This window comes from Lathyrus oleraceus, chromosome 3, assembly GCF_024323335.1.
Source record: "Lathyrus oleraceus cultivar Zhongwan6 chromosome 3, CAAS_Psat_ZW6_1.0, whole genome shotgun sequence".
Classification (NCBI taxonomy): Eukaryota; Viridiplantae; Streptophyta; class Magnoliopsida; order Fabales; family Fabaceae; genus Lathyrus; species Lathyrus oleraceus.
Window position 1 is genome coordinate 233,653,033 of NC_066581.1, and position 16,442 is coordinate 233,669,474.

General features: G+C 40.3%; 1 long non-coding RNA gene and 1 pseudogene across 1 annotated transcript; one reads left to right on the forward strand and one right to left on the reverse strand.

The window, feature by feature from the left end:
- Nucleotides 1-6,066: 6,066 nt before the first annotated feature.
- On the reverse strand, nucleotides 6,067-7,675 carry LOC127130608 (casein kinase 1-like protein 2; annotated as a pseudogene).
- Nucleotides 7,676-13,939: 6,264 nt separating this feature from the next.
- Nucleotides 13,940-16,013, forward strand: LOC127129108 (uncharacterized). Its single transcript, XR_007806171.1, has 2 exons — nucleotides 13,940-14,339; nucleotides 15,108-16,013. It is a non-coding gene; the product is annotated as an uncharacterized LOC127129108 (long non-coding RNA).
- Nucleotides 16,014-16,442: the final 429 nt, after the last annotated feature.

Sequence of the window (16,442 nt, forward strand, 5' to 3'; positions counted from 1 at the left end):
CAAGCTAGACGAAGCTGAATGGATTCGGACAAGGTTCAACGAGTTGAGTCTTATCGAAGAGAAGCGAATGGCAGCCATTTGTCATGGGCAGTTGTATCAGAGTCGGATGAAGAGAGCCTTTGATCAGAAAGTGCGTCCTCGTTGTTTCCAAGTCGGAGATTTAGTGTTGAAAAGGATCCTTCCTCCTCAGACAGATCACAGGGGCAAGTGGACTCCTAACTATGAGGGACCTTATGTTGTCACCAAGGTTTTTGATGGAGGGGCCTTAATGCTTGCAACGATGGATGGTGAAGACTTCACTTCCCCGGTGAACTCAGACGCAGTTAAAAAATACTTCGCATGAAATAGACCCGCTGGACAGTAAAAAGAGTAGTCCAGGCAAAAAATGGGCATCCCGACGAACCAAGAGAATGAAAAAGGTTCGGGCAAAAATTAGGGATTAAAAATAAAAAAAGATTGTACACCCGGTAAGTTGAAAACCTGAAAAGGCAACTTAGGCAAAAATGGGTATCCCGTTGGATTGAAAACCCGAAAAGGGCGATCCAGGCAAAAGTTAGGGATTAAGCGAATGACTGCGTTCTGAGTTAGTTCTAAATCTCATCTTGTGTCGATGACTGGAAACTTTCAGAAGGGTAGGAAACAGTCCAATCACCTTTTTTTCAGAAGGCTGATCATCTGGAGGATCTTGAAGACGAGCAAGTCATAGCAGAATTGGAACCCAATAGAAATCCATTTCACATTGCCATTAGATTAATTTCTGTTTTTTTTATCTTCTGTGCGATTACCTCTTTCTAGGGATTGCTTCCTGATGTAAATGCCTATTCAGAGGCCATTCAATCAATAAAGTCATGTTATTCAGTACATCTATGTGTTCATTTTCATTTTACTGTTTTGTTTGCAAAAATGACGTCCGAATTTTTGATAAACATTGCATCATGAAACATAAGAGCTTTACAGGTACATGCTCAATGAACATTTAAAATTGCTGTAAATTTTAAGTGCTTTGGATCGTCTATTCAGAACAGATACCCTCGGGGCATTTCCTTAAAATCCCCTGCAGATGACCGTGAATATCTTCCCCAGTGAAGTCACCAACAGACGAATCCGGTGTCTTATTCCTGCAGAGCTGATCAGAGTGTTGGATTCTTCAATCCCTAGCAGGTTCTCACTACGGTGCTTCCCAAGCTTGTGTTTCAGATTATCCACTCCCCAGCAGAGTTAACAGTGCCAGACTGTATATCCCCAGCAGAGTTAACAGTGCCAGACTGTATATCCCCAGCAGAGTTAACAGTGCCAGACTGTATATCCCCAGCAGAGTTAACAGTGCCAGACTGTATATCCCCAGCAGAGTTAACAGTGCCAGACTGTATATCCCCAGCAGAGTTAACAGTGCCAGACTGTATATCCCCAGCGGAGTTAACCGTGCCAGACTGTATATCCCCAGCGGAGTTAACAGTGTCAGACTGTATATCCCCAGTGGAGTTGACAGTGCCAGACTGTAGCTTCCCAGCAGAAGCAGCTGTTCCTCGGAGTTCGATGCCAGATCAATGTTTTCAATCCCAGATCGGTGATCTCTTTCCTGGAAGCATAACCTCGGTACCGTATCGGTGTTTGCCTCCCCCTGCTGAGTCATCTCCCATAGATTATGGTTGCCAGAACTACTATTGATTCCCCAACAACAGTTTTACAGCGCCGTTCTCTCCCCAGTCAGAGCCTCGGTATCTCGCCATTACTAGAACACCGCGCGGCCGGTCATCTCCCCACATAGTTCATTATGCTGTGCATCTCCAACAGTAGTGCCAGGGTCTGGAAGATTATAATCATTCCCCCAACGGGATTCCTTGCTTCAGCTTGGCATTTTCCCCAGCATTTCGCATCCCTGCATGTAGAATCATATTGCATTGCATCCTCCCAAATCGCGTAGCATTTCCGTTTTCACGGAGCATTACGCCATCGTAAAATTCAAACATACGCATGCAAGCATAAAACATTCTCGGTGTCCCAAGTGACAAGCCAGAAGTTTGTTTCCAGTGCTCAGACTGAAGTTTTTTCATGACTTGTTATCCCCAAGCGGATCGGGTTTGGAGAAAATCATCCCCAGTAGAGATAAGAATGGGTTGCCTCCCCTAGCAGGGTAATCTCCAAGCAGTTCGGGTTCGATGGAGTGCATCCTCAGCAAGGTTTGTCTTTCCCCAGCAGGGTGGAAGTTGACATGATTATAAGATCCTCAGCACAGTTCCTGGAGTTCCCCGGTGTTGTCTCTGGAGGAGACGTGTGTTTATGCATTCATCATTTAGATAAGCATAGCATATTGCATCATTAGTGCATAGCATTTCCATGATCATGGGGCATTGTGTAAAATAAAAAAAACTCATGCATCAACATTGCAAACATATCCATTAGCCCTAGGCCGTGGTGACCAGCCGAGATTGGGTTGTTGGAAAGAGCTTAGCATCGCGCCATTGGATCGGCTTCAGAATTGGGTTCATCAGCATGGTTGAGAAGTTGGTGTTTTCCCAGCAAGTGACTCCTTGGTTGAGTGGGTATCCCCAGCAGTGTTACTCCCCGAAGTTGGCATCATTTTGCAAGCTTGGTTCAATTCCCCTAGCACATGTGGGCGTGTCTGATCTCTCCATATAGAGCCAACCCCTTAAGCAGAAAGTGTCTATCCTTTCCTGCCATTTCCCCACTGAGATACATCCTCGTGGATGACGGTTGTTTCCGTTCCCTCCCTAACGGGATGGGTTTTCCCTATTGAGTTCTGTCCTCATTAGGATGAGTCCTGTTTCAGTCTGCCTTTTTGGATCGATCCTAAATTGGCTTCCTGTTGGCTGTCTCCCGTGCTTCCCTGGGGCATAAATGAATAGTCGCTCACTAACCGGCACTCGTTCATCTTATCCTCAGCAGAATTGGTTTTCTACTAGTTGGTAGTTGTAAAATCCCACTTTCATCCCTAGCAGAGTTAACCCTTTGTGCTCATCCTGGTCGATGACTGGTTGCTTTTCTGTGGTTTTTCTGCCTACAAACCGGTAGATGTAATCCCCTCTTTGTGGTATTGATAGTATTATCCCCTTTGGATACTTGCCTTGATCAAGCAGTATTATCCCCAGTGGGTCTTCCCCTTTCTTTTGGGTATTTGCTCCAAGTCAGCAACTTTATCCTCTTTTGATTGGTCGTCTTTGGCATGCGTGCCGGCTCACGTATCACTGTTTTGTTATCTTCGCCGATGATGATAGACATGAAGAAGTTTTCCCGGTATCCAGACCGAAGTGGCATTCAGGCCAGTTTCCGATTTTCAGATCGAAGAAGTTTCCGACAATCAGGTCGAAGTACTTGTGGCATTCAGGCCAGTTCCCGGTATCCAGACCGAAGTGGCATTCAGGCCAGTTTCCGATATTCAGATCGAAGAAGTTTCCGACATTCAAGTCGATGCAACTTGTGGCATTCAGGCCAGTTTTTTCCGGTATCCAGACCGAAGTGGCATTCAGGCCAGTTTCCGATTTTCATATCGAAGAAGTTTCCGACAATCAGGTCGAAGTACTTGTGGCATTCAGGCCAGTTTCCGGTATCCAGACCGAAGTGGCATTCAGGCCAGTTTCCGACATTCAGGTCGATGCAACTTATGGTTTTCAGACCAGTTTTCCCGGTATCCAGACCGAAGTGGCATTCAGGCCAGTTTCCGATTTCTAGATCGAAGGAGTTCTCAACAATCAGGACGAAGAACTTGTGGTATTCAGACCAGTTTTCCCGGTATTCAGACCGAAGTGGCATTCAGGCCAGTCGTTTCCGATTTTCAGATCGAAGAAGTTCCCGGTATCCAGACCGAAGTGGCATTCAAGCCAGTTTTTTTTCGATATCCAGATCAAAGTGGTGTTCAGACCAGATTTCCGGTGATCAGACCAACATTGATACTCTCATATTCCAATGCTTAGTGTTCAGACTAATGTGCGGCGTTCAGGCCATGGGTATTCCTGTGTTACCATTTATTTTGGTATCCCGGTCAACTTTCTGTTTCGGTACTCAGGCCGATTTTCACCGTACCAGACGGACTCTTCTTTCGAGATTGCTTCTTTGCCGTTTCTGACAGGCATGGTTAATTATTTCATAGGGATTCAGGATCAAAATTCGGGTTTTCTTAGTATTTAACCATCTCCCACTATGATCATATGAAGAACATCCTGCTTCATATTCTCTAGTTGAAGACGCTTAAATAGGGGCAACTGTCATACCCCGATTTTGCTCCTGAATTTTTTATGTTTGTTGGGCATGCTTGGCCTAACCTAATTCTGGTTTTACATGAGGTTTGGTTTTGATCCAAAGTCAGGGTGTTGTGATTGTGGATACCTCTATGGTCTGGGTCATCCGAGCAACCAAGTTTCTTGTGTTTCTAACAACTTGCCAGTCATGTTATTGGTTCATGGATACTATAACCTTATGGTCTTATTTCATGGTTCTGTTCATATACATTATCAGTCAAGTTATTTTCTTTTCAAAGGTCAAACATTCAAGTCATGGTTAAACCAATTGTGAAAACCAACTTCAAACCATTTTGTTAATCCATTTCAATTTATTTCAGTACATGTGATTCCATACAAAAAAAATACACAAAAATTGACACTTTGACCAATTGTTGACTTTGGTCAACAGTTGACTTTTTGGTCAACTTTGACCAAAGTCAACCCAAAATCCATAAACCCAAAATTTCACCCTAACCAATAATTCATTTTTTTATTTACAAAGAAGATACAAAAAAATGCATTTTTGACCAGTTGTTGACTTTGGTCAACGGTTGACTTTTTGGTCAACTTTGACCAAAGTCAACCCTCACTTGCTCTTGACTATCCAAACTTGGCCTGGCCCTTTGTTTCATTGTGTCATCCAATCTCAATGTTTGGTGATGATTTTTTCTTGTTTACTTCATTTGCAAGTAAGTCCCATTTGAACAAACCAATTCAAAACTCTAAAACCATGAACTTGACAAGTCAGAAGTGTAAGCTATGCTGCAGAATGAATGATGACAAGTTCCACCGCTCAATGCATTGCTTCAGCTAGTCCAAGTCAAAACGTGCAAATGGCAAAGAAATTCAAGGCAAAATTTGTCCAGTTGAATGCATTGTTCAAACTGTCTATCACTCCCAACATTGAACAAGATTGATGATCACGTTGCATGTGCTGTTGCTGGGATTATGTCTGATGCAAACATCCTAATCAATACTGCTAGGATCCAAGCACAGTGTTACTAATTTGCTTACCAAGAGCCAATGCCTGTTGAGCAGTTGGTTCAATCTCTTTGTGATTCGCCGAACCTGCGGGAACAAAACGAGTTTGAGAAAATGCATTAATTTGCCGGTTTACCGATAGAATTCGCCCATGATGGAATAGGCATCAAACCAGAACAGTGATCAGAACCGAAACTGCTTTCGGAAGCTTACCATTTGTTATGACGTGAGCTGCCTCAAACCAGTACGCAATTGAGCGTTGTAATCGGCACCGATCCTACAGCAATTCCAACAATTAGTTGAAGTTCAAGAGTCAGCTAGGGTCCTAATAGATTTTTCTAATGGAAATAAACTCCCTGAGACAGCGTTGGCTGTACCTGAAGGTTCCTCAGAGATTTCTACAAACATGCCCAAAGAAGAAGAAAATTCAACAGCTGAAACAGGCCAGCTAGGGACTGCTCCTGAACTTTAAAGACGCTCCAAATCCAACTGCACACAATGAAACTGAACTGCAATTGCCTGCCAACTGCAAAAGAGAGAAAAACAGACAACAACAAACCTACATCATGGCCTTGCAGTCCATCAAAACATTGGTATCTTGTACACTATGCATCACCGCATCATGCTGTAATAATCCAAAATAAGACCACATCAAAGCAGTGAATTTGCATGACTTGCTACCATGTTGAGCATCCAATGCATTAGCTATACCTGCAGAACAAGGATAGGTCAGAACATCCTATGCACCTATGCAAACCATGGCCAAAATGCACAGACAACACTCCACTCCCCAGTTTGTGAAAATGAGTATAAAACCTTTCAAAATTTACAAGGAAGAAAGGTGATCCGAGAGTAGCAGCTGCTAATACTGTGCCCTCTCATCGTTTAAATGCAGACTCTTGATACCTCTGAGAGTTTGAATCCAAATTCTTTATGTTTGATGATGTGTTTCTTCCAGATGATACTCGGTTGTGCTCAGATGACATGATATGTGAACTTCTTTGAGCACCAGAGCTTTTACAGGTTGCTCCCTGACTTGGGTCCTGCGTGAGAGGACGGGAGGAGGGCTCAGTCTCACTGTCAACAACTGCATCACGGCTGCTGCTTAAGATGGCATTTTGGCCTTGCAGATCCACTTGACCGAAAGAAATTCGAACTTGGCAACATAGCATCTTTAGATCCAGTTAAATCATTGGTAACCGGGGCTTTCTCTCTAGATACGATTCCATCAATGGCAATGGGTCCAGAGTTTCTCCTACGAGTGGGATCAGTTGAAGACCATCCAATATATCTACCATCTTTTCCACCTGACTGTCCGTCGTTATTTGCAGAAGCTAGTGGCAGACCAGAACTTGGTCCGGCAGCGAGACCAATACCACGGGAAGGAGGAGTGGAAATTTGAGATTGCTGATATTTCAAAATGGTCCAATCGAAGACATAATCAAACTGGAATCCTTCACGGATGAATAGATCACGCAAAAGTCTTTTCAGATAAGCATAATCTGGTTTATCATCAAACCTCAGTGACCGACAATAATGGAAGTATGATGCAAAGTCTGAGAGATAGCCACGACAGAGAGACTCAATCGAAGTAGAAACTTTCTTCTCACTGATTCTCTCATACTTCTGCTTTTTGGTACCGGCTTTCAATCCCTGCCAAGGCAGACTTCCTCTTAAAAAATACATAAGAACATATCCAAGTGACTCTAAATCATCTCTGCGGCTTTGTTCAATTCCAAGATGAGTATTCATACTGGCATACCTAGCAGTTCCCGTCAAATTCTTATTCTCTCTGTAGGGAATATGCTGATTATTACTGTCTCTGAATTTCTTAGCAAGACCAAAGTCAATGACGTACACTTGATTTGCACGCCTCCCTAAACCCACGAGGAAATTGTCTGGCTTGATGTCCCGGTGTAAAAATGACTTCGTATGAACATATCCGACTCGATTTATCATTTGATCAGCAAGCATGAGAACAGTTTTGAGGGACAATTTCCTATTACAAAAATTGAATAAAGCCTCAAGACTAATAGTCCAAGGGTGAAAATTGCTTGCAGCTTCATAGAGTCCCCTTGCACTGAGAAGAATAGGAGCATGGCAAGAAATCCCCAAACTCGATAGACAAACAGAAAATTACACTTGTCCACTACATATCTATACCCAAAATAAACAGCACCAACAGGAACAACAAGTAGACTAAATGAACAGTATACCAGAGTCGGTGCAAATATTGTCAAATTAAAGGCATAATACTGTGCAAAGTCGAATGTTTGTTTTGGATTAGGTGAGCTTCCAGTGATTGGATAGACAGAAAGATCTTGTCCCTCTTCACTATCCCCATTGGAAGTTTCATAAGCATTTGCACTGCCGCGAATTAGTGGTCTCTGAAGTCTATCTCCATCTTGATGTTCTAACGGGTATTCTTCACTTTGTTCTGGAACTAACTGAAGCATGTCATTCTTCCGAAACTTCTGAATGTTTCTTTTGATCCAAGGAATGGGTGCCAAGAGATCATAAGATACCCCCCAAGAAAGTGCTTGTGATCAGAAATGCAAGAGACGAAAGGCATGACTTTGACAGGAATGATGCACTCATCCAAATAGCATCGTCCCATTTTCAGGATGGCACTCTCTAATGACGATTCGACCAGACCCCGCGACAGAATGAGATTTACAAGAAAAATCTCTGATTCTGTTCCAAGTAATCTGGCTAAGAATAATGACAGCATCACAGAAACAGTACTGGAGTATCAAATGCAAATACATGGATGTTGTGCAAGTCTCTAGTGCATAGATTTCAATAGGATCCAAAACTCAATTCACAAAGAGCAATTCCTGCATCACAATGACCACTGTAAAACATCCATAACAAAAAACATGAACTGATCAAACTAGAACCCACTCATTCACAGTTCATAATCTCTGCAAGGCCAAATCAGCATGAAGCAACCAGAAGTTTTGTTGCCAACAGTGATCTCTGTTGTAGCCGTACTAATATGCGGTCACACATTTCATGCAGAATGCTACAGAATCAGATAAGCATGATCCATCGTGTCCAATTTGTATGGTTGGTGATAAGCACTTTTCAAAGTTGTCCAGAAAAAATTTTCGGGCTGAAGCAGAGATGAAGGCCAAGAACCACAAGATATCCATCCACCTAATTCTGAAATATTTTCCAGTCACCATGTGCAACCATCAAACCTGCAAGATGAATAACAACATGGCCAACACAATCAATTTTCAGCCAGTCTATGCATTAAAACCGTTAACAATCACTCTTCAAAATATCCATTATCCCAAGTCAAACCAAGCTCACCATTTTTTACTGCGGTAAAAAGGGACACATTAATCAGTCAATTTGCAAAACCTACAGTGCAAAACCATTAACCAACAGTCAGAGGGCAAAGTCCAAAAACATCCCAAATTGGTATGAGGTCAAAGCAGAGAGGAAAGTTTGTGAAGGATACCTTTTCTTGAAGCTAACATGGATAGGGCAATTCAATTTCTGTGCATCCAAAGTGCTTTGCAGAGTTGCTTTTGAACACAAGGGCACCAATTTGTAACCCTAATTCACAGAGGATAAATAGAGAGCAAATCAGTAAGAGAAGGAGGAGCACAACAGAAACTGAGAGAAAAAAAAATCAAAAGAGAAAAAACCCTAATTTCTGAAGGTTGGAGGCGGCCACTGTTCACAGAGAAACAAGGAAACGAAAATCAAAGAGAGGACGAACCCTAAGAAAGGCGCAACGAAGGAGAAAGCGGAAGGAGGATCACGTACCTGTTCGTTCACTTCCGAGACATCCCAATCTGGTAGAACTCTTACCTTTTTTTGTTGTTCCGTACTCAGATGCATGTTTACTACTTTCCAAGCTTGATGTATCTCTGCGCGATTGGTGTTTCTTTCACATTGATGATTCTAGTTTGGACTGGGTTTAGGGTTGTGTTTTGTCGTTTGCACTTTGTCTTCTTCGTAGTACTTAGGTTCGGTTACTGTGAGTAGGGTTTGGAGGGAATAAGCTGAGAAAGGAGAGGTTCGCCTGAGAGAGTTTGAGGGAGAGCGAGGGAGGAAGACGATGGAGACGAGCTTGCTGTTTCCATTTCTTTTTTTTCTTTTCTTTTTTAATTTTTAATTATTTCTTTTATTTCAGTTTATTTCATTTTTAACACAAAATCAGAAAAATATATGTTTTTATTTTCTTTTGTTATTATTATTTACTTTTTATTTATTTAGCTTATTTTGTTTTTTAACAGAGATAATAAAAAACCCATAAAAATGTTTTTTTTTTATTTATTTTAAATCTGTTAGCCCTGTTCATATATTTAACATAGTATACCAGTAGCAAATATTGTTGAGTGGTCTAGTGGAAAGAGGTTAGTTTCATAGTATTAAATGGAGAGGGTTCGATACTCATGTGTGACACTTTTTGCTTTTTGTTTGATGGTATTTTCCTTTAGCATTTTTTATTCTTTTAGTATTTTGTTAATATCTGTTTTTTATGTTTATTATAATTTCATTTGTTAATAATGTATAGTTGTTGTATTTTAGTTTAGTTCAAAACCATTTTAAAACTATAAAAATCATGTTTTTCTCGATTTAATATCGAGCCCATTTTTTACACCCTTGTAAGTCGATTGCTTTTTAAGCATCGCCATCAACCTCACATAGCTTACTCTTGGGCTTTCTTACAATGAGCCGGTTTCTTTGCACTTACACCCATACATTATTTAATGCTAATTCATTCCATTCTTTGATTATTTGATTTGATTACATACTTGTTTATATCTTACTCGTGTGATTAACTGTTGCCTACTTGTATGATGTATGAGGCATATATTTATATTGTTTGATTGCCATGACAACCCCCATTCATAACAAATGTACCCCTCTCCCTTGAAATGTATAAAATTTACTCTTTCATTCTTTATTCACCTGTTAATACAAGAATTAAAATGAACATTCGATAACCATTTCAAAACAAGATCAAAACCTCGATCCAACGTCGAGTAATCATTTTTCAAAACCTAACAGAACCAGCACGTATTCATCCACCCTTTTTGTAAGTCGATTGCTTTATGCATCGCCATCAACCTTGTAAGTCGATTGCTTCATGCATCGCCATCAACCTTGTAAGTCGATTGCTTCATGCATCGCCATCTACCTTTACCCCATTCCTCTCCTTGCTCCATTCGTCGATTCTTGTTCCGATTAGGTAGCACCCATTAGATAGAACCCTTTGTATGATAACATAGGTAGGATTCCCATATCCTTTGCATGCTAACATTAGGTAGATATTCCCATTTGTAAATCCAAACACTTAAGTACACATTGCATGACAACTCTAGGGCAGAGCTTCCCTATTTCTTTTAGACCTTTCCGAGCGTCTCCGATCTTGTGGCATGTAGTCCGTTCTATTGCAAAGAGGTAACCGCCTAAGACTCGATTCAGCGAGCTGCGACACCAACTGCTAGGACGTGAACACATTGCCCACTCTTCTTTGACACAACTGGTGTCCTCCTTTTCTAAGTCCATGTTCAGATGGCAACCCCTGTTTAGGGGAACTACATCGCCCTGATCCTTGTTCCAGACGAGGTATGTAGGCAGGTGGTCGTGCGAGACCACTCCGGGCGCCTTTCTTTTTCTTTTGTGTGTGCTTGACAGTTATAGGCTCGAGTTCCCGACTCCCTATTAACTTGTTTGGTTGTTGTGTGCTTGGAAGCTGATGTAAGTCCATCGAGTGGCATTCGGGTTCCAGTGTGCGTGTGTTTTGGTTCGGATGCTGATGTAAGTCCAGTGATTGGCAGTCGGGCTCCACGTTTGCCCTTTTGTGTGTGTTTTGGTTCGGATGCTGATGTAAGTCCAGTGATTGGCAGTCGGGCTCCATGTTTGCCACCTTTTTGTGTGTAGGTGTCTTGTTTTGTTTGGCGTGCGTGTAGCCGAACTACGGCAACTCTGATTCTCATGTTCAGATGAGATACGTAGGCACAAGACGCAATGTCTTGCCGAGTTTGACTAACGACTAACAACTAATCCTTGTTTGCTTTCGCCTTTGTTGCGATCCTTTCTCTCGCCCTCGTTGCGATCGAGACATTCCCTTTCTCTTGCCCTAGTTGCAATCGAGACTTTTGTTCCCGTTAGTGTAGCTGAACTACGTTTTGCTCTGATTCTCATTCCCGATGAGATACGTAGGCATAAGACGCGACGTCTTAGCGAGCACACTCCTCTTTAACCCATAGGTAGCCGAGCTACGAAGACTCTGATTCTCATATTCAGATGAGATACGTATGCAATGGATGCGATATCTGTGCGAGTCATTTTCTTTGACCCCTTCTTTTAGTAAATAGTACATTAGATAAACATACACCCTTTAGACAAGAACAACAAGAGTGGATCCCGTAGAGTACTACGGATGCGTAGGGGTGCTAATACCTTCCCTTCGCATAATCGACTCCCGAACCCAAGATTTGGTTGCGAGACCTTGTCTTTTCCTTTCCTTTCTCTAGGTTTACTTCGAGCGTTTCCTTTCCCTCCTTTGGGATAAATAACGCGCGGTGGCGACTCTTCTGTCATTTTCTTTCTCGCCGGTTGTTTTTTCGCACCTCCGTATTTTTTCGGGTTGCGACAACAACCAACATTTAAACTAATAATCCAATTAATTCTATTAATTGTCTTGATTATTTTGATTAGAAAACAAAAATAAACGACCGTAAATGATTAAAAATTGGGTAAAAGGATGTTCGAAAAGTTAAACTCAATGCACCAAAATGATCACCATGAAATAAACTTCATGAAAACATACAGTTTTTGATCAATTTTTGAAATAAAAACTGATGAGTTAAAATGTTCAGGCTGATCAAAATGCGACTGAAAAAGTAGTCAAAAAATAAAACGAGTACGCTAGGTTAAAATACACGAATCACAGATTAATAATACCGACGTATCTAAGCTCTATTTAGAAATTATTTGTCCGCTTATTTCACGTGCATTTGAGGATCAGTTCGACCGATTTGTCTGTAGATCCAAAAGTTTATTCTGGTTGATATTTTGGGTATTATACGAGATGGAATGTATGTAAGCTATGCAGACAATCTTGATGTCATGATGAATGTACATATTCGGCGATTCGATGTCAAAATTTGGGTGTGACAGGTCGTTATCATGTAGGTTAATTCTACCTACTTCCTTTTGCAAAATAAGTAACTTTGGGTTCTACTACCTTTTTCAAAATTGGGATGGTCTTGATAGGCAGTCCTTCTACTATCATGACCTGGTGAGCATATCTCCTTCGGGATGAAATAGTCTCCCCACTTCCAAGAAATCCCTCTGATATGATGTTAAGGGTATGGCTGATAGATCTATCCTCACGCCTTTGTATCTTGCTTATTGCCCTTCCTATATCTAAGGCTCCTAGGAGAGTATCTTCCTTGAGACTTGGACCCAACTGAGGATTGGTGGAAATTATCACTACGGTACTTCTTTTGATGAACCTCCTTAATAAGGCATTCAGTTTCCTTTTTCAGACGATAACAATCTTCAATGTGGTAGCATTTAACCTTGTGATAGTTACACTACCTACCTGGCTCCGACCCCATAGTGTTAGACTTATGGGTTGAAAAATGTGGAATATTGTGGGTGATCAAGACTTCTCACCATATTTTCTCTCGGCGAGTGTTCAACTTTGTAAATCTCCCTGAGGTCCGCCAATATGTTTAAAGGTCTCCCTATCTCTTATAGGTCCGATGTAATGACTCTTCCGTTGCTGTTGTGAAGAGTTAAGGTTATTGGATGCCCGCTCCTTGGCATTCATTGCTTTTTTTCTTAGAATTAATTTCTTCACCCTTAATGTAGCATTTAATGTGTGTCATGATCTCTTCCATTAAGGCAACTGATTATCGGGTGAGGGGTTCATTGAGATTTCCCGCTCTTAATCCATTTTGGAAGGCTCTCAGGAACATCTCTTGGTTCAGATGGATAACCTTAATAGTCGCCTCATTAAAGTGGATGAGATAATCCATCAAGGGTTCCAATGACCCTTGGTGAACATTGTACATATTAGTGGTGGATATCTTCTTGTGCTTGCTCGTCGAGAATTGCTTGACTAACTTCCTCACCAGGCTTTGATATCTAATGACTAACATATACGGCATGTTCATATACCACCCCGGGGTAGCATCCTTGAAGGTGCTAGAGAGGATTTTTCATTTTAAGGAATTTGACTCTCCAATGATTACCATCTACATGATAATGGATGTGACATGCTCTTGTGGATCGCTTCTCCCATCAAACATTATGAGTGAGGGCGACTTGAAGTTTTATGGTATATGTCCCCCCCAAATATTATAAGAGATATGATGAGGGTTCAAAACTTCTGTTTCCTCAGTGGGCTTAGCCTTCTGTTGGCAGCGTTGTTAGATGTTAAGGACATTGTTCTCCAAAGTCTCATTGTGACGGCAGAAGTCATCGATAACAACGAGCATCTGTGCTATGGTCATTGTTGGAGCTGCTACTGGATGGAGTGGATACTCACTTGTTTACTATACTCGAGAGGACGCTAAAGACACATAATAGATTAGTCGTTGATTATGAGTGTGACCTAGGTTAATTTTACCGGGCCCTATAATGGGCGCCAATTGTACTTTTGAAAAAAAAAACAATGAAGGTAACCTTGTGTTTGTAGGGATGTTGGTGGTGTTTAGGATATTTGGATAATACTCATGGCTAACTCACACAAAGTGTGATAAGTTATGTATATGCGTTTTTGAGGAAAATTGGATATCTCTCTTCATCCCTAGGACCGTGGTATTTATAGAGGATCCTTGGACCTATATCAAAGACCAAATATTCCTAATTCCCTCACCGAGACATGGAGAGGAATAAATTCATTCTTCCTTGGATCACGGGGAAAATGGTTATCTTCCTTAAACACCCATATTCTTCCGTTACAGTTATGACATATCACCTTAAATGCCTACTGAGTAAATGGGTAGTGAGAATTAGTTCAGCTGGCCCAAACCCAATTGGGCGATCTATTACCCGAATCTAGGCGACTTATGTATTCACTAGAAAGCTTGCACCTCGCCAGCATGCCTGACTTTTCTTTCTTCTTCTTAGGTTATCCAGGTATAAAAATTTATTGTATAAAGTTGTTGAACAAAGAATTTTTAAAATTCTTGCATCATTTTTTCAATTAATTCAATTTTGCTTAGTTCATCAGACTTTTCTATTCTTTATACATGAGAGTTTTTAAGAGTTTCTTAATCGTAGATTAATTATGGTTTTCACCTCAACTAGTTGAACCTTTCAGATATCCATCCACCAAAAATAATTAATTAAGAAAACGTGCCAAATGAGGAGATATAAGCGATGATGAATAATAGCACAAATAAAGCGATGATGCAGAGTAATCCAAAAAGGGTTTGATCGGTGTCGTCTGGTTCAGCTACACCTTGTGTTCTTGTCTTGTAGTTAATCTCCGACGATGGTTTTCCCTTTTGTTTATGATACCTAACACTAACCCTTAAATGGTTTGACCAACAACAACCTTCTGCTCTGACAGTGCTTTCAACCACCAATGTTTCCCTTTCAGTTTCATATATCTGCTTTAGTTTTTCTGTGTTGTAGCTGTTCTGAAATTCAATTTGCATTTATGTAGGTTTTTACTTATGTTTATACCTAGGAGTTGGATTAAAGTTGCCATGGAAGAAAAAAGTTTTTTTTGTTCTCTTCTGAATGTGAATGAACTTATTAAGTCGCCTTTGTATGTGCCTTTACTTAGAAATTTCAATTTAATAAATGTTGCACATACTGTTGAAAAGTCGACATTTGTAAATGTTGTAAATTCTGTTGAAAATATGGTGTCTGTATTAAATATATCTTCAAATATTACAGGTGAGGTCATGGTTCCTAAAGTGAAGGGTACAAGCACAAAATCTTTTGCTTAAGTGTTGAGTAAGCCATGTGTTATTATCCCTCATTGTCAATTTATGAGATTTAGTTTGAAAGGAGATGACGTAATTGTCAAAAATCCAGAGGAAGAGCACAAGGTTAGTATTGAATCGTGCAAAAATCATCTTTATGGAAGGTTGATTCTGTTTAAAGGAAATTCTCCCCTGAAACTTCAAGACTCGAATGAAAAACTAAACATTATTTGGAAGCCTTTAAGTAAATGGGAAATTGTTTCTTTAAGAAAAGGTTTCTATGGATTTGGTTTTTCTTCTACCGGGGATATTCAACGTGTTCGTGCGGTTTCTCAAACTATTCGCTTGGACTCCTGACTTTAATCCTAATAACAAAAAATATACAATAGTTCAATGTTGGGTTCGTGTCTTTTAAGTTATTTTTTTTTGTAATAGGTTGGTCCTTTAAATTATTTTTGTAACAACTTGATCCTTTAAGTTACCAAATGTATGCATCATTACCCTTTTTTTAATAGAGTGATGATGCTAATTGTGGATGCAATTATTTTGAGTGGTATGAAAATGATGAAGTGCAACCAGAAATACAACAACCACACATTTTTAAATGTTCAAAATGTAAGAAAAATGATATAGAAATCACTCAAAAAGACTAAGTTGTTACAAAAATAACTTAAAGAATCAACTTGTTACAAAAAAAATAACTTAAATGACCTCTGTTGTAATTTTGCCTATTATCTTTGTAATTGCTAGCGGGCTCGGAACACCAATATTTTTGGATGCTGCAACAAGTAAGTGGCCACTAGAGAGATCTTCTGGATATTTTGCAAGAGTTTAGTTGATATTGATTAATCTGCTAAAATCAGACATAAATTTGCCATTTTTCTTGTTAACATTGAATATGAAAATTTGCCATTTTTCTGTTCACAATGTCATAATACTGGTCATGATTTTTCGTCTTGTAAACTTGTTAAAGTGGATCAAGAGAAAACGAGTAATTAATGAGAAACATAAACACACGGAGAATAGGTCCATGCCTCTTCAGAAGAAGAATTTAAGAAATGAATAAGGTGAATATGAAAATGCTACTAAAACATGTGTTGATAATAATTCTCTTTTAGGATTTGTTGATTGTTTGAAAACCATTGTTGATCGGGAGGTTGTGAGTATTGATGCGTTACATCGAGGAGACTTGAGTGCCCAAGATAATCAAAACGTGTGATTTAACTAATATAGAAATCACATATCAAGATAAAATTGACCAGAATCACCAGAATCACGAGGGAAATTCATATTCAGTTGACACTTT